This window comes from Nipponia nippon, unplaced genomic scaffold (assembly GCF_047370975.1).
Source record: "Nipponia nippon isolate SJK-2023a ecotype South Korea unplaced genomic scaffold, ASM4737097v1 scaffold_4, whole genome shotgun sequence".
Classification (NCBI taxonomy): Eukaryota; Metazoa; Chordata; class Aves; order Pelecaniformes; family Threskiornithidae; genus Nipponia; species Nipponia nippon.
Genome location: NW_028262358.1, coordinates 36,759,079 through 36,777,695, shown reverse-complemented (window position 1 = coordinate 36,777,695; position 18,617 = coordinate 36,759,079).

Genomic DNA, 18,617 nt, shown 5'->3' with positions numbered 1-18,617 from the left:
TGTCATCACATTGAAATACATAGCAACTTTTCTTAATAGCTTTGACATTTCTAATGGTAACATGAATAACTTGAGTGTGTAGTCGGAGGGAGTGGGATAGTCTACTGCAGTCCAATCCCTGTTCTCAGTGTTATTATGCCTTTTTATCTAATGACTCATGTAAAAGTACTTCTTGTGGCAGAGACCAGAAAATGGGAAATCCCCCTCCAGCCCCCTTAAGACAGTGACTTTATTACTGTCTGAACTACTCAGGCTTGCACCCCTTGCAGGCTCGCTCTCCACCCCTATAAATCCCTTCATTCTTTGCTGCACAGACTGACAAGATAAGAAAGATACAGAGTGTGCCCATCCAAGCACGGCCTATGGTTTGGCGCTTTCCTCAGGAAAGAGAGATGGAGTCAAAATCCCTTCCCGAGGGTAGGGCTGGACAAGAACATTGTTCTCCTGCTACCCTGGTGAATGCTCTCACCCCAGGCAATAATGAAAAAGGTGGGTAACACTGTATTTTTAATTATCCTGCAGATAAGCCAGCCTGGCAAACCAGGTTCTCTTGCAATGCTGTGTGTGTCCCTCTGCCTACTTCCCAAATTGTTACAGGCTTGAAGTCTGAACCTTCTCAGTACATCAATGAATTCAAAAGATTTTTGCAAGCACCTCGGGAACTCCGCAAAACAAAGTGAAGGTGACTGCAGGGTCAAATGGGTCTGTGTCTAGTGTGTGGTCTGAAGGGCCTAATTCCTGTCTGCAGCAAAGACTCCAGAGTACCTGGCCCCCAATCCCTTCCTGCACTGATGATCTAGGAATATGGAAAGCTTCAATACTGTGCAACTGGAAAAAAAAGATACCTCCAAGTTCCTCATGGTCAGCATATATTCCTGCTTGTTGGGAGATGGCAATTAGGTGATTCCAGTTGAAGCAGGCTAAAAGCTGAAAACGGGATCTTCTCTAGAAGAACAGAGTAAAGGTACTGCAGATCCTGCAAGAAGCTTTGTGCCTGGAAGACTCTTATAAAACTTCATATACCCACATTCAGATTAAGAGAGGTAGCTAATTGAATTGCACTGACTGCAGGAGACAACAGGAGCCTATCATCTAGGGCTATGTTTCTGTCTACAGCTTTGAGTACACAAATATGTACTTAATGCATACTTCTGAAAGTTTTTCTGCATTGGATTTTTTTTGTAATCTGTCTATATAACAATAGCTCATCATAAAAGGGAAGCAAGACTGTATCCTTGACGTGCAGGAGAAGCACAAGAATAAATTTAAGATTCAAAGGGTGTCCAAAGAGTACTACAATAAGAACACAGAATAATAAGAAAATTACTTAATGGAAAGTAATAATCCCATTGCTAATACAAAAATCAGGGCCACACTGAACAATAAAAATTAAAAACAAAACAAAAAACTACCAGCTGTCTGTGCCAATAACCATCATCTTTAATGCTCATTGAATGAGACAAAAGCCCTTTGGACATAACAAACCCACAGCATTTAATTATGTAATAGGATGTAACCTAGTGAAACAGGAGTGGAAGGACTTACAGAAATCACTGCAATAAATGCCCTCCCTCGCTGATATTTGACAGCCTCCAGTAGCCTTTGGCACTGTACACCAGCCAGCCTGGCTGCCAGAAAAGAACCACCGCTAGAGCAAAGCTGGGATGGTCCTGAAGGGTGCGTGTGTGGCTGGATGCACATCTGCTGGCTCCCGCACAAGGTCAGCGGAAGCTGCCCAAGCAGGAGGCGCTGGTGCGTGTCACATCCGCCACAATATTTGCAAAAGGAAGTATGAATTCAAGAATAATGTTTGGCAGCACAAACGAGAGCATGAGCGTGTCTTGGTGATGTGACCTGGCAAAGCCTTACCACACACCAAAGATAACTTTCAAATGGATTCATATCATATAATGTTCATACAGAGAAGTGGGAGAAACTTAGTGAACTCAGGACATGCTTCGCACCACTGGTAAACTGCTCTATGAATCATAGAATACCAGGTTGGAAGGGACCTCGAGGATCATTCAGTCCAACCTTTTAGGCAAGAGCACAATCTAGACAAGATGGCCCAGCACCCTGCCCAGCTGAGTCTTAAAAGTGTCCAGTGTAGTGGAGTCAACCACTTCCCTGGGGAGATTATTCCAATGATTGACTGTTCTCATTGTGAAAAATTTACCTCTCGTGTCCAATCGGAATCTCCCTGGGAGTAACTTGTACCCGTTACCCCTTGTCCTCACCATGTAACTCCTTGTAAAAAGGGAGTCTCCATCTTCTTTGTAGTTCCCCTTTAAGTACTGGTACATGGGGATGAGATCACCTCTAAGCCTCCTTTTCTCAAGGCTGAACAAAGCCAGTTCTCTCAGCCTATCCTCATACAGCAGGCTTCCCAGACCCTTGATCATCTTGGTGGCCCTTTTCTGGACCCCCTCCAGCCTGTCCACATCTTTTTTCACCAGAACTGTATCCAGTATTCCAGGTGTGGCCTGACAAGCGCTGAGTGGAGTGGCATAATGACTTCATCTTTGCTGGTGATGCCCTTGTTGATGCAGCCCAGCATCCTGTTGGCCTTCTTGGCCACAGCAGCACACTGTTCACTCATACTGAGCTTGTTCTCCAGCAGGACCCCCAGGTCCCTCTCCATAGAGCTGCTCTCTAGCCAGGTGGATCCCAGTCTGTGCTGCACTCCTGGATTATATTTTCCCAGGTGCAAGACCTTACGCTTGTCCTTGTTAAACTTCATAAGGTAATTGTTAGCCCACTCTTCCAGCCTATCCAGATCTTCCTGCAGGGTGACTCTCCCTTCCAGAACGCCTGCTTCTCCACTCAGTTTGGTATCATCTGCAAACTCCATCAGGCTACACTTGATCCCATTATCCAGATCAGTTATGAAGATACTGAATAGCGCTGGGCCGAATATCGATCCCTGGGGGACCCCACTTGTACCGGGTCACCAGTTTGAAAAAGAGCCATTTACCACCACCCTTTGGGTGCAGCCTGCCAGCCAGTTCCTCACCCACTGCACAGACCACGCGTCTATGTTGTAATGCATCAGTTTCTCCAGGAGGAGGCTATGGGGAACCATATCGAAAGCCTTGGAGAAGTCCAGGTAGACAACATCGACTGCTTGCCCCATGTCAACTGAGCAGGTTGACATTTATCTGAAATGAAATGAACAAAACTAACTTCTCTGAGAACAAGCTAGCCAATTCCTGGGATAACATGTGGCCTATATGTGGATTTAAAGGGAACAGAAAATGGGCTTTAGCTCATCCTTGACTGATACCATGTTACCTGACAACCCAGCCCTCAGCTTGCTTTGCTGAAAGGCAGTCAAGTACAGCAGTGTTATCATGTGTGCTATAAAAAAAAAAAAAAAATCATCCCAGGCAAATGACCAGTTCAAGAATTTGAAAGTTTAAGTCCTGGCTCCAGAGATGAGACCCATATCTCCCCACAATTTGGAGGAGCTATTACTAGACCATTCCCCATCCTTGGAGTCATGGCAAGGGAAAACATTCACTTTTGGAAAGCTGATACACCCTATTCTTTGAAAGATGCTAGACATTCTTGGAAATACACATTCTTGGAAATATAACACACCTAAATGTGATGGCATGGACAAGGAGTCCAAAGGAGGGAGGGTAGAGCATCATGAAAGTCACTGATCACTGTCTGACTATCAAAGGACAAGAACACCTTAGCAAGTTGAGGAAGACTCGGATCGGCTGTGCAACATATAAAAGGACAAAGAAGATGGGCTACCAGGACAGTGAAATTGCTATACTTATCTCATATTTCACTTTTTCCTGGGATGACACAATCCAACTGAGGCATGCAAACATCTGCAAGGACCAGAGGTGTAGCACGGTATATTTGCCCTGCCAATCTCTTTCATGGGTTGTTAGGCTGGGAATGCAGATTAGACCCATGTCTGGGGAGCTCTTGCCTATTTGGTGAGCTACAGTACTGCTTGAACTAGCTATCTTTTCTTTGGGAGAGAAATGTCACCGCTAGACCTTGGTTAAATTCACAAGAAGGTCTTAAACATTTCAGCTTCCGAAAGAAGTCAGAGCTTTTACAAGAGGTGGAGCACATGGGCTCAGGAAGTGCAGGACAAGGTGACTCTTGGAGGGCTGTAAGGAAAGACCAGGCTAGCACTAGGATAACTAGTCAGGTATGCGTGCAGATAAAGGAACTGAAAACCTTGACATCACAACTTACAACAGAGAAGAGCAAAGCTCTATCAACTTCTGGGCTACAGCAGTATTTAGCAGACTTGAGTTTTCCTTAAGTTAGTTTAGGCCTCCTGTTTGCTTATGCCCCTCTCACTGGCTCTGTGTAATCGTTGCTGGTGCCCACTCACACCTCTGTTGATTTGCTGTGATCCTGAGAAGAAACAGCATCCCACTTTCACATTTCCAGTCTAACAGAAATCCCATGTTTCAAGCTTCATGTTTGCAGCTTGTTTTATTGCCACATCCCATGTTATACCCAACATGCACTATTGGTAGGTGCTTTGGCAACAGATATGGAAGAGAGCAGCCAACAACCAGAAAGTTAGCACGGATTAATACAACACCAAAACACTTTCTAACAAGAATGCTTACTGTGAAGCAGACAGAGTTTTTCCCAATTGCTTTTCCTCATCCAACCTACTAGGAAAACGGAGCATAACCATGGAATAGTGAAACATGGGGAGTTCCCACAACTCTTACCTGTTCTGCCCATAAAGAGCCCTTTAAGCATTTACCACGCTAGCAGCAAAGAATAGGCCTAGCATATGCATCAAAGAAACACTACTAAGAGTAATTTCCCTGAAGTTCTCCTGCAACGACAACATGGACTGGGGGCCATTCCCCCTTTACAACCATATGCAACAGAAATGAAGTTAACAATGTTATTTTTATTGCCACAATCTATACCTGAGATGATACTTCTGGTCTCATAAAATCATATTCTCCAAATAAGACCCACTCAGTGAATCTGCTCAATAACCTAAAGACTTTTCTCTAATGCCTCCATCTGCAAAATCTGGAATTATACTTTACCCAGCAAGTTCAGTTGCAGTTCAGTGGGCACAGTCAGTTCTAGGGATGCTCAATGGATGGTCTCTCAGCTGTAGATCCCAAGGGTTTTTAATGAAGATAACATGCCTCAGCTGCCTCTAATCCTGAAGAATCTGATTGCTTTCTGAATAGCAGAATGCACCAAAAGCACTTCTGTCATGAAAAAGTTAGATTTAGCTTATTTTTTAATATGAGACCTTGCACAATAAGCAAAATAAAAACTAGCTGTAGTCTGGGCAGTTGCAGTCATTAACAGTGTTGAAATTATTTTGTCTACTTAATCACAACAGCAGATTTACCTCATCTGTTGGTCTCGTGGACTTACAGCGTTTCACCAACCTAACTAATCTTCAAAGAGCAGAAGTGCCCTGCCATCCTAACCTGCAGCTGACCATAGGAAGCCCCCATTTTGAACTAACCATTTTCATTCCTTAGGATAGGGACAACACAGCAAAGCAAGCTTTTCCAGACTCCCCACAAGAAAACCAGCTCATCCCCAGCAGTCTGTAAATCCCTGTATTAGCCGAGGTTACAAACAGAGGACAAAAGACCAGACCATAGGGCAGCAAGGGGGCATGCTCCCAGGCTCTGGCTGCCATTCAAGCCCTTCCTTGACACCTAGATAAACCCAGCAAGGATTAAGTATGCTCAGCAGGGCCGGGAAACTAGCCTGGTCTGTGTGGCTGGTCTCCCCCTTCAGCACTGCTTTGACTTAGTCACAATTATTTCAGGCTTTGTTAACCAGGCGTGGGTCGATTTGACTTGCTCAGCAACAAGCTTAAAAAACAAATAATCCAATTAATGAAAGAAGCAGAATGTAAAAGTGTTTGGAAAGGGTTGGGAAAGCCAGGAGGAGCAGCCAGCACATCCCTGGTGGGACGTCTCCCTCCAAACAAGGGCACACAGAGGCCCCTTGTTAGCTCAGTGGGGACAGCAGTGTGGCTGCTCTTTGAACCCCGCAGTCCTCGGGACTGTGACATTTCACTGGGACTCAGAAAACCAAAGCAGGGGGGACAAAGCGCCATACGCCATGCAGACACTCAGGCTTGCAGTTAAATAAACTCCAAATGCTAACGTTTGCAACTGCTGCCCACTTCCGATCCTGCAATGACGTCTCAGCGAGGGCTTATATAAAACTTCCCTCTAGCCCATCAACCCAGCCTTCATTAGGCAATAACAAAGAAATGTCAGAAGTGATTTAAGAGTATTATCTTTAGCCCTGAAATGAGTGTTTGTGCTTAGGCTGAGGGGGGAGAGGGGAGTGGGAAGAGGAAGACTGAGGAGCGTTCACAATTACTCACATTGCAGCCACCACATATATGTGTAGGGCTATTCATTACAAATGTTGTCATAGATAATGGCATTCAGCTGCAGAAATCCCTAAATATCATTTAGAGAGAGAGACAACTCCTCTGCCCGCCTGGAGTGATGAAAATTCAGGGCTTTGGCTCAAATTTCTCGTACCACCGTTCCAGTCCTGACCTTCACTGTGCAAAACCTTGTGATTAAGAAGCCGTGTGACTGCAACAAACCCCACCATTGATGCTCTCCTTCAGAAAGGGTCATCACAAACATTATCCCTTGCAAATCCAGGGCAAAATCCCCCCCTGCCCTGAGTAATGGCTCAACTTTGGTGTTCACGGCCACAGCAGTTTCGAGACATGACGAGGTCTGTAAAATCGGCTGTTGAGGCACTAAGGAAAACCCAAGGCCTTCTCCAACAGCTGTGTTTGTTCCTGCCAGACCCAAGCAGCCAGGATCGTGCCTGCATCCTCCCTCCATCTTCTCCCCACAGTGCCAAGGGGAGGAGAAACAGAGGGCACCAGAGGGGAAACATCCCCTCTCCCTTCTCCATCATGCCAGACATGGGGCAGAAAAGGTCATCCCTTTTTCTCCTAGAGATATGGGACAGAAATCCTATTCCCTTGCAAGCAACAGCAAACTGATTAATTGTAACTCAGAAATATTTCATCCACAGTGTCTCAAGAGGAGGCCAAGTCACAAGTGAAATGTTTAGAGACAGGAGGACACCAAGAAATGTGTAGAGACAGGAGGACACCAAGGCCAAGTGCTTGGGCGCTGCAGGATAAGGTTAGTCCCTCTTATCAAAATTCTTGTGCATAAAACTGTTCTCAGACTTCTTGAAGCTTTGTATATTAGGAACAATAGCCACACCAACAGCAGCAAATTACTCTCCAACAATCACTTATGGCGTAGAAACTCATGAAACATGCACACGCCATCTCTGCCATCCCACTGATGGAGTCTCTGGGACCACTCTTGGTCCAACCTGTTGATTTCCACTCTATACAACAGTTGATGGCAGAAGAGATGATGTTGCAAATCGGTTCTGAAATACCAGCCCAAGCACTAACATCTAGTTCCCAGGAACCATCTTTTTCATAGCAACTGACTCCATGGAGATTTGCTTGCACTGTCACAGTTTCCTACAGATGAAACACCAAAGACATCACAGAATGTCTTCAAAAAGTCTTCCAAAAAAAAAAAGACAAATAAAGAGAGAGGTAAATGAAATCTAGCATTTGTACCAGTTTCCTCAGTTACAGGTGCTGCTAAGTTCTTGATCACCCATTTTCTGAACACTGCTTGTTTGCATGGCATCGTGTGCATGCACCGCTCTTGTAGAAGAGCAGACGTGATGATGGAAAAAGCTGGTGCACAGAGGGCTGTACTCAGTTTTCTTTTGAAGTCCACTTACATGTTGTCTTTCATTTCTTGGATCTCTTAGTGGGCATCAGCCTGATTTTATGCCCCTGACTCTGTGACCTTCAGAAAGTCCAGCCTTGGAGATGTGAATCGAACTAAAGAGGGAGTTTACTCAAAACTTTCCATAACTAGGCAGAGCTGTTTGGCAAACTGCATCCCTCACAGTAACACCAATTCCTTCCCCCGCCCCAGCATGTGAAAAGAAACAAACAGAGCAACAGACTAAAAGCAAACAAATACTTACCACAAATTAACCCAATTTATTACATGCAAATCAGTACTTGTTGCAATTTTCTCACTCATTCTTGTAAATTGACTTTTTACTAGATGATGAAAGGTATTTACTTATTGAAAGAAAAGAAGAAAAAAGAAAACTGTAAAGCACTGATTTTGTGAAAACCAAAGAAATTCACTTTAGAGCAGCAGAAGCTTTAAAATGTAATTTCCCCCAAAATCACTGTCTGCTTAGCTGGACAAAAACAGCTGGATGGAAACAAATATAGTTAGCACTTGCAGATTTCTTTACAGGCTTTCCCACGCAATGCCACAAAGGAGGCAAAGCGAGCTTCTGATGGCATCCTGTCAGGCATCTGAGCTCCTTTACGTATTGATGCAGAGTGTACACACAAGCTATCCCAGTCCACAGCAAAGACTGCTTGATGGCAGAAAGCCCGTGAGGAAGACACGGTGAGAGGGGAGCTCAGCAAACACAACGGGGGCTGAAGGCAGAACCACTGAGCGATGCACCAGGGGCCTCAACAGCCACTATTTACAACTCATTTGGGCTGTCAGCAGCAGCTCCACCACTGCACCACAGCAGAGCAAACAGCAGGGCAACCAGTGAGCTGTAACACATGGTAGCGTGTAATATTTAACATCACAGCTGACACAGCTTGGTTATGCACTTTATTAGCTCACTCAGGAGGGGAACACATCATTTCACGTGGCTCTGTAGACCTGACACCTCCTTCTCTTACACTAGCATGAATCAGGATCATCTCCTCTGTTTTCCCTGCAAGTATATTATGCAAGCACAACATGCCAGATGCGTTTCTCATAGATCATAAATGTCTTTCACTTTATGGTGAAGGACTTACAGAAACCACCACCAGCCTAAGATAAACTCACTACGGAGAGTTTAAAGCAACTTTGGCCTGCTCTGCCTCGGTGAGCTGTCAGTGGAGACAGTTCAGAAACTGAACCAGGATCAGGACACACCAAGGTATGGCTGTAGCTGTAACTCACCAAAATTAACACAACAGATGCCTCGTTCCACCTTCCTCTGACCTTAGTTATTCCCTGGGACTCCCAAACCCTTACCAGGATGCAACAGAAACCACTAGGATTTTGCAAACCAAAGTCCAAGCACTGACCTCAGCACATGGCGCAGTGCAGCAGCAGGAAACATTTCCCTTTTGCCTGGTCCTGAGCAACTCTCTCCCTAGCACACGCATCTTCGCAGCATGTATCTGCAGAGCCCTGGATGTCTCTGGCAGCCATGAGGACCATGGGCATCCCTCACAGGGCTGAGAAACCCAGAACCTGTCTCCAACACCTTTTTTTTTTGTTGCTGGATTAAAAAAAGGCAATTGCCTCATACATCCCCACCTCTTCTGACAGAAGCCACCAGGTTTCAAAGCTACTTGTTGAGCTGTTTGCAGAAGAGCTCCCCTACTACCGTCCATCCAAATGAAGCAGGCATGGTTAGAGGTCAGGGCTCTCCTACAGCACCTTCCTTTGCTCAGGCTGAGGTAGGCGAGGGCTGGCCAGGCCAGCTGCAGGAAGGTAACTGGCAGCGGCGAGGGCAGCAAGCAGCTATGGGGGGGTACCACCTCTTAGATGCCTTTTGTGGAGCAAGCGCTGGGAGACAAGCTCCTGGTTTTTCTACAGATACGTGTCCTCCTCTGTATCTTCAGTAACCCAAACATCTTTTCAAACTCAGTTCTGTATGCTGTGTTTCTCAGCTTTCTTCTCTGCAAACGCTGCTTACCTTTCTTTTCTTCTGGCACTTTATAAGAATATGCATGTAATTTATTTTTCTCTCTCCCAAAACTATTTTTCACTTTCTTTCTTTGTTTGCCCTTCTTTGAAATGAGCTTTGAGAACCTAAGGTGGAAAATGTCAATTATTAAAGTAGTTTGAAAGCATTTACAATATTTTCCATAGCATAAAACACTCTGAGGAGTTAGCAAGCATAAAATGTAGAGGCTTTCCTCTTACCATTCTTATGGAGATTTAATGCTGGCAATTATAAGAATGCAAATGGTATTTCCAGCTTAAATGTGCTTGTGACTAAGCAATTTATTAGAAGTAATTTACTTAATTTGGGGATCAAAATGCATAGCTCACCTTACAATATATGGTTGTGGCACTGGAGGCAAGGAACAGAGGATAGAGCTTATTCAGAGAGATTTATTTTTCTAATAAGATTTGAAGAGGTTTTTTTTCTTCAGCAGCATTTCTTCTCAAGGCTTGATTTCAGAGAAGGATTTAAAATTGCATTGGATCTTTCTGTGGCCCTTAAAGGCATCATAGAAGAAAGATGGCTTTCCTTTGCTATTCTGTTTCTACATTACTGAGTTTACAGTTAATTGCATTGCTACAGCATGGAGTGATGTTTATGCATACTGTCTGTTTTCTGCTTTTTTAAGTGGAAATGAATCGTGAGAAACTACTGGCTTACAAAAAGTATAGATACGGGCTACTGCACTGCAGAAACTTGTGTCTATATCTTTTGTCCCTTAGGGTACACCTCATTGCTCTGTACGGCTGGAAATGCCCCAAACAACTTGAGGCATGGATAAAATGGTGGAAACAGGCAGCAAAAAGGGTCATAGCAGTTCTTCACAGCCTGCACTCCCTAACCCTGACCTGTTTGCACACATATTACAATAAAAGCTTAGTCGCAAATATCCTGAGCGGGAGGAAGGGGTGTGAGTTGCCTGCTGACAGCCCTGCCCTGCAACCCCCGGAGTGGCAGAGCTGTCAGCTCAGCCACCCTGGGCGGACAGCAGCATTTCCAATGTCGGGCTGGTTCACACACAGCAGAGTAATTTTTTGAACGTGTTTTAGTGACTGATAGTAGTCTCAAGCTTCAATACCTTCACAGGGCAATGAACACCTTGGTGGCGATCGGTTAAAGAAACACCAGAAACACCATCTCTCCCATCCTGCTGGAAGTGAGAGGAGCAGAGGGATGGGGCAGGAATAGGAAGAAGGGCAAACACTGGTGTTTCTGCCTGTCCACTGGGGTCTGCGTGCCCGGGGAGGCATCACTCCACACCCTCCTTGTATCCACATCACAGGGCCCCCAGGTGCTCTACACCCCCAGCACCCTCCCCCTACCCCATCCCTCCAGCAGGACCCCAATTTTCCCCTCCCATTTCCCCATTGCCTCCCCCACTCTGCCAGCCCCCAGCAGCAGGACAATACAACCTCTCTCCTTACCTTCCCAACTAAATGCAACCCGACTGAAATACGGGACGGTCTGCTTCCACAATGCATACCATCCCCCAAGGAAGGTGTTGCCAGCACCTGGATCTGCACAAAGAGAGGTTTGTATGGGTGCAGCACCACACAGGAGTCGGGAGGACCCTATGTATGCCCACCCCGTGCTGAGATCCTCCATTCCTACACAGGCACATGGGCATGCAACCCCATTTCCCTCTCCGCCAGCTGGATCCCTCCTGGAAATTTTGCTTCTCTGGAGGCAAATGGGCCTCTACAAGCACAGTGAGCAAGGAGATCCTGGAGGGGGTGCCAAGCCACTGCCACTCGACTGGAAAAGAGCGATGTAAGCCCTTACACGGTAAGCCTTTGCACAGGGGTGCATGCAGCGGGGCTTTTCATGAACTCTGGCAAATACCTGTTTTGAAAGATACATACCAGTAAAGAAAATACATTAATCCACCCATTAAACACACTGGCAGTTCTGGCCCCACTGCATGTTTGGACACTTCTGCTTGCCAGAGCAGCACTCTGGTTTCTGCATGTTACCTCCAGAAAAAACCTGCATTTTGAACAGTCCTCAGTGCCGAGAGCCAAAGCTGGAGAAGACAAGGATAAGGGCACCACAGAGGGGATGCATTCAGTTGCTGGGAGGCAGCCACGAGCTCTCTACTGTGAAGTGGCTTTTACTGGCATCACCTACTTGCTCTGACACCTGATGCCCTACAGAGCGTAAACAGAAAACACATCGGGAAAATAGTCAGGAAGAACAGACAGAAGACTGTTACTGGGTTTACATTTTCCAGGCCTGATTTGCAGTGAATAGTCAAGCTTTACTGCCAAGGTAAGGGGCACTGGGATCCAGAGTGAGACCTGGTATTCTTGGCAAACTGAATTAACAGTGGCAGTGACAGCACATGGCTCACAGTGGCAGTAAGCAGATAGGGAAAGCACACTGAAAAAGCCATTTGTGTTTTCTGAGAGCTGTGGTCCTCATCTGCAAATTTCAGCACTGAATCCAGGACTGCTGAAACTTTTGATTAACAAAGAGCGCTCTCCTAAACAGACGACTTTACTCCTCATACAAGGAGCTTTATGCTGATGAATCAGGTTTTATACGAGGTAGTAAAGCAATGAAATATATCCCACTTACCCTGGGAAGACTCAATCCCCACCTACACTAGATTCGAGATGAACAAAATCCATATGCTGCACTTCCTACAGACCCAGTTCTGTTCAGTCACCATACATTTTTGTTTGCAATAACTGCAAGTTCTGACAAAAAAACGGTTCTTAAAATTGATTTCCATTGTGGCGGTCGTTTGGTTTCTGATAGCAGACTGGTGAGATACAAACATCATAGTCCAATCCCATAACATCACAGCTTTTAAAGCTGGTTATACCTCCTTCAGATCCAAAGGCCTGTGGCCATAATCAGGGCAAACTCCTCCCAAGCAGCCACCCTTGGCATTTCCTGATCCCAAATGTGATGGGGGCTGTTCCAGCCCCAGCATTTACTGTTCACTTTATTTATGTTTCAACACAGCGCTTGTGGCAGCCTCTGTTCTAAATCTGGCATTGGGAATACAGGGCATAGGAGGTATGGGTAGATTCAGCTGCATGGTAAAAATAATGAAGATTTCTTGATGCCCATGATAGCTCCCTGTTGTATTTCAAGTGCAAGTGCATCCTCCATCTGTTTTCTTTTTTCCTACAGAGATATATCTTGAAATAATTAAAGGAAAGCAATATCTGAACATTGCTTCTTTCTGCTACAGTCCAAGATCTATAAGCAAACCCAGCTGACATTGGTCCTAACTAGTATTGTCTGCATGCCCACAGCTAATGCACTACACATTAAATCACTCTCAGAGTATACAAACACTCTTTACAGACAGTAGTAACTTCTGAGTTTTCTCAAATGCCTTATTAGATTCTCTTTCCAAACTCAAGTTCACTCTTCTTTATGTCTTTTGACTATTACAGAGGTGGGTGAGGTCAAAAGTTTCCAAAAGTGACTGCCCAGAACTCAAAAAAACCCATTTTGAATCCATGACAGTTAAAATGGTCAATGCTCAACTGGAAAGCACAAGCTCTCCACGTATCAGTCACAGAAAAGGGTCCCTTTCCCTTTTCCTGCTGTGAGCCCTCATTTTTTGAGCCTGCCCAGCTGGGACAGCAGGCTCCCAGCCAGACCCCATTCCCGTGCCATACACCGCAGGAGATCCAGGGCAAGGGGTTTATCAGCTCTCGCTTGAACATTGCCTCCTAGCAAACCTGAAAAGGATAATTTTGCCACCATTTGTCCCTCCCTTCCCTGTGAGATGAACAAGTCAACCTGGGGCTTGGGGCTTACTGACAGAGCCCAGCTTCTCTATAGTCTCAGGAAACATGTCCATTGCCATCTTCACTGAGAAACAACCAATGGGTCAAATTTACACAGTGTAAGTTTGGTATCCATCCATTTAGGCCAAGCATGCCAACATTATGCATTCATTTGGTCCATGAGGTCTCCTCATTCATAAAAAAGAAAAAACAGATGCCTGGCTACCCCATTGCTCTAATTATTTAAAGAAGTTTCTGATGCTGGCAATGGCTACAGCATACATAATTCAGCCTCCGTACCTTCCTCAAACACAAGACAAACACATCAGTGTATTTTATATAAGCTTTCCAGGACATTGGTTATTTTATTTACCTGAGGTCAATTTAGATGTAAGTGCTTTAAGCAGCTAAAGCCAAACAATGTTAACCCTCTAGTTGCCTTGTCATCCCAATTACACTTTTAATATTCTGCTGTGTTCTCCCCATGCCTTGTTTTCTTCATGTATAAATGGTTTTCAAGCACACATTACCTTAAGCGTACTATTGCATAAGTTAATATTTTATTTCACAGACCTTGAGAAACGTAGACAAACTGCAGAATCTGAACTCCACTGCCACTTGTTAGGAGTTAACACTAACAAGTGCAGCCACACTGTCTTTGAACAGAGCCAGCACTGCCAGGGTGTGCATGATATCTTGGGGTGCTATAACTTGGAGAGTATTCTGCTCTCTGATTCCTGTGGTAGTATATAGTGGAAAAGACTCGAGGGTAAATGCTGTAGAGCAGAAAACTTGTTCGTTTCTGTTTAAGCACTTGGATGGGATTAGAAGTGACATAGCTATGCATGGTCTTGCAGAAATCATATAATTTGTCAGTGCTTTCTGCCCTTATATGCAGAGTCAGGACTTTATAGTACTGGCTTACTAAGCCTACGGTGGTCATCTGAGAAGATACATTCAACAGTTTCTGCATAACGATCACAGGCCGGTTAGCTCAGCCCTGAATCACTTTGATTCCTTATACATTTCCTACTTGCAACCTGGAGGCAAATGATCTCATCGTTTTAAAAGCATGGCCCGCAGCCACACACCAGAAGAGCAGCATGCACCTTGGGTCCCACAAGTGGGACAAAGACCCAGTATGGGGGAGACTCTGCGCTTTCCCCCTAAAAATTTCCCAGCCAAATTTCCAATTTCTCTAAAAATTTTGCAGGCATAGCTTGTTCTGTAACATAGATGAAGATGATTTTCTTTGCGTATATCTACCCTGGTGGAGCCAGGAGTCCCTCCTGACCATTGGGGAGATGAGCACGATGGGTTGTGCTGCAGCACACACCTACTCCACAGGCTGTGTATACCCGTCATCACCTTGCACAGACCTCTTGGAAGCAATTTATGGCCTTTGAAGCCACCATCCTCTGCTCTCACTTAGATGCTGACCTATGTGACCCTACCATGTGGTAAAACCTTTCTCTCTTCCTCTATCTACAAAAGTTTGACCTGTTCATGTAAATCATTACAGAAAGGCCAGCTATGACCAAAAGATTATGAGCCAGGTCAGTAATGAACTTGGACTGAATTTGGACACCTGAGTCCAAAACTACACCTGTCCCTGATGGTACCCAAGTGGTTGTATATGGTCACATCATTGCCTGCCCTCAGCTCAGGGACCATACCATTTGGCAAGGGTCAAACCCAGAATGGGTGGATTTATTTGCCATTTCCAAACGGGTGAGGTTTCCCCTGTTTCATTTACCTGTGCATCACTGCACACAGAGGGAGGGAGACGCAAGCAATCTTACATTTTTGTGTTGGCTGAAACATGTAAGCCCACTAGTTATATTATAAACAAAAACTTTGTTAAAAAATGTTGACATTAGGTTTTTAATGAGGATTTCATTAACTGAAGTGAGCTTCCCTCCAGTAAAGTCAGATTTTCAGCTGTTACCCAACATGGCCTTTACCCAGCTGTTATCCAAAGCAATTCTTTTTAAACAAAAACTGTATACATTAAAAATTCTGCATGACAGATGATCTCAAAATGAAGATTTATTTAAGGGACTGTGACTGAGATCCATCAGCAAGTGTCTGGTCTTCCAGGTCTGCTGTTAACCCTGTTTGAAAACATGAAACCTCCTTACTGAGTCTTGGCCAGATTATCTCCTCTGTCCACACTGACATTGCTTACACACATCTTACCGTATCTCTCTCTTTCTGCTATTTTATCTTCTAGAGCATAAATAATCTCTGAGTAGATTACAATTCAATGCAGTCACTACATTTTCCTCAAAAATGAAGAACCTTCTCAAACTCTCTTTGAAACCGAAGTATTTTGACTCACTGGTCTTGTTCGTTAGCTGCCTCATTAAGACTTTCAGGGGACAGGTTAGAGGTCTGCATTCCTTTGCTTTCAGGCTTCATCTTACAGTGGAAACAAAGCTACTCCGCATGTCAGTGCTACCCACTTGGAAATGAAACAAGCAGCAATTTTGGTAAAATATTTTACTGAAGAGAGTTACTGAGCGGCTGCTGCTCTGGTAGAGCGAGGCTGTAATATGCATCAGCCTTACTTACTAGGTGTGTAGGTGTACATGCGCATATCTATGTCATGCAGTAGTAAAGACTCTGCCCCTTGAAATTTGTCACCTACTCTAAGTGTGCATTCATACATTTAATAATATTTTCAATGGATCCTGCTAAATCCTGCTTTAACTAACAAGCAAATGAAAATACGACACAGTAAAACTTAAAAACTACCACCACAAACAGTACTACCAGTTAACAGAAAACCCAAGTGGAGGCCTCTGACTAGAAGCGATACTGGGAGACATGAACACATATATATGGATGGAGCATTTTTCCATCCCCTAGTTCAATACCTATTGACTTCAAACTAGTGGTTTCCTGGGTGCACGGTTCCCTCTTCTGTGGCAAATCCCAGCACCGAAGTGGAGCCACACAACATGGTTCACCTCTTGCTCCCACACTTTGTGTTGCCAGCTCTTGGGTGGCTGGAAATTGCTTCTGTCAGGAAAGAGCACAGGCGGCAGCACTCGGAAATGTTGTGATAAAAAGAGACAGCCAGTGCCCTCCTCAGTGTTTTGTTTTGATACTCTTCAGCTCTCCGTTACACATGACAATGAGAGGCTGAATACCCTGGATAATGACAAACCTAGATAGTTTTTCTTTTTCTGCCCACTCAGTGTTTCTGCTCCGCGGTTCCCAGGATGCTCAGTTCCAGGATGCCACGGTAGCTCCCAGGCAGCGATGCAGAAATGTGCCAGCCCACTGGCAGTGTCCTTGACCCGAGCCCTGAGCAGAGATGGCCAGGCTGGGAGAGCTCAGGTGGGTGCAGCGTGGACAGGGCTGCACCACTGCTGGGTTTCTGGAAGCAACAGAGCTGTGTTCACACACCACTGCAGTTGAGCTAAGTCCTGCCAGGTCCACGCTGGCTCTTTGCCCTTGATACAATTTACCCACAAATTAGATAATCCGTCCATGGAAAATGAGAAATGGATCTATCATGAGCTGTTTCTTTTGAAAACTACCACCCTGCAGCAGCAACAATGGAGCATGACCTCCGTGTAGGCGCTGTCGCTGTTGCTTTGACACCTTGCTGACCATGTTCAGCATGCCAACCACTACACCCCTCAATGAGCTGACACAGGTACCAGAAGCTGAACCTCAGGAGGACTTTTTGCCTGTGCCAGTTATCCCAATCATCTGCTGCTTCTGACATCCCAGCTCCATCACTCAGCACTAGTCCATTTATTTCTATGCAGTCCTGTTGTGTGCTCTGTGGGCACAGCCTGAGCCTTTACCATCCGACCATGTCTTGGTTTGCCAGCAGCTCGCTCTTCAGTACTCTCACTCGCACCAGTTTGACATCAGGAGGCTTCGTTGATAATCCACTGACCTGAAATTTTAAAGCTATATAAGCATCTCGACATGTACATAGATGCCCATGGATTTCTGAAAATAATCTACTTGAGTGGAAAATAAGTGGCTAAATACTAGTGAAGGTCTGTGCCCCAAAATTTTAGATTTTATCTATCAGCATCTGCAGGTAAGGAGTTTTCATGGGGACTTCAGCCCTCTAGTAGCACGGGGAAATGACACATAGCCACTTAGCTGCAAAACCCCAACATTTAGATGTCTCGTCCCTAGCACCTATGTACCTCTAGACTTCCAGTCCTAAGGTCTCAGTCCTTTTGCCCATAATTACCAGAATAAACTTCACAAAGCCTTATGAAAAGGGTGATGATACTCCGAAAGTGTTAACTAGAATTAATAAGACTTTGGGTTGTTGGTTTTTTTTTAGTAGATCTGCTAGCTAGATCTGCTGACAGGTTTGCTGTCTGGAGAGGCTTTCTGCCAGGCCACTTCATTCTGCCTCACAAGGGATTACCATGGCAAGCCTGAACTTCTGTACTAAGAGAATCAAATGAATTATGGATCATTATACTTAAGTAACACAGTTGGGACTTCTTGATAAATCTTTTTTGTTGTCCTCTTTATTGATACGCTGAACTGTTATACGGTTTCCATAAGTACTGGAGTATAGAGTCAGAAATAACAGGTAATCACTTTCCCTTAAACCAAACACATTTACAGGATTATTAGATCAGAAGTAGCCAGGAACTACATGTCTTTCCAATGTGTCTTTTGAACTCTATCCACTGTATTTATTCGACATTTTTTTTTTCCCGCCAATAATGATCTTAGATAAAACAGTGTGTGCCTGCTCATATATGTTATCTACACACTTCTGAATACCTAGGTGGGGTTGCAGATTACAGTTTGCATTCCAGCATCCTGGAATATTATACCAGCCCTTTCTGTGATAATCTTGTAAATGCTGTGATCTTGATTGTCTCAATAAAATTTTCTTTTAGGAGATTCATATACAGATACTTAAGCAAGTTAATAATTTTGTGCATCATCTCATTTGGCGAGGTCACACTAAATGAGTGCTGGTTTAGAAGTCTTTGAGAGCATTTTATTAAATTCCCGCACCCATCTTCATCAGAAAGAAGTCCATGCTAACCTTCA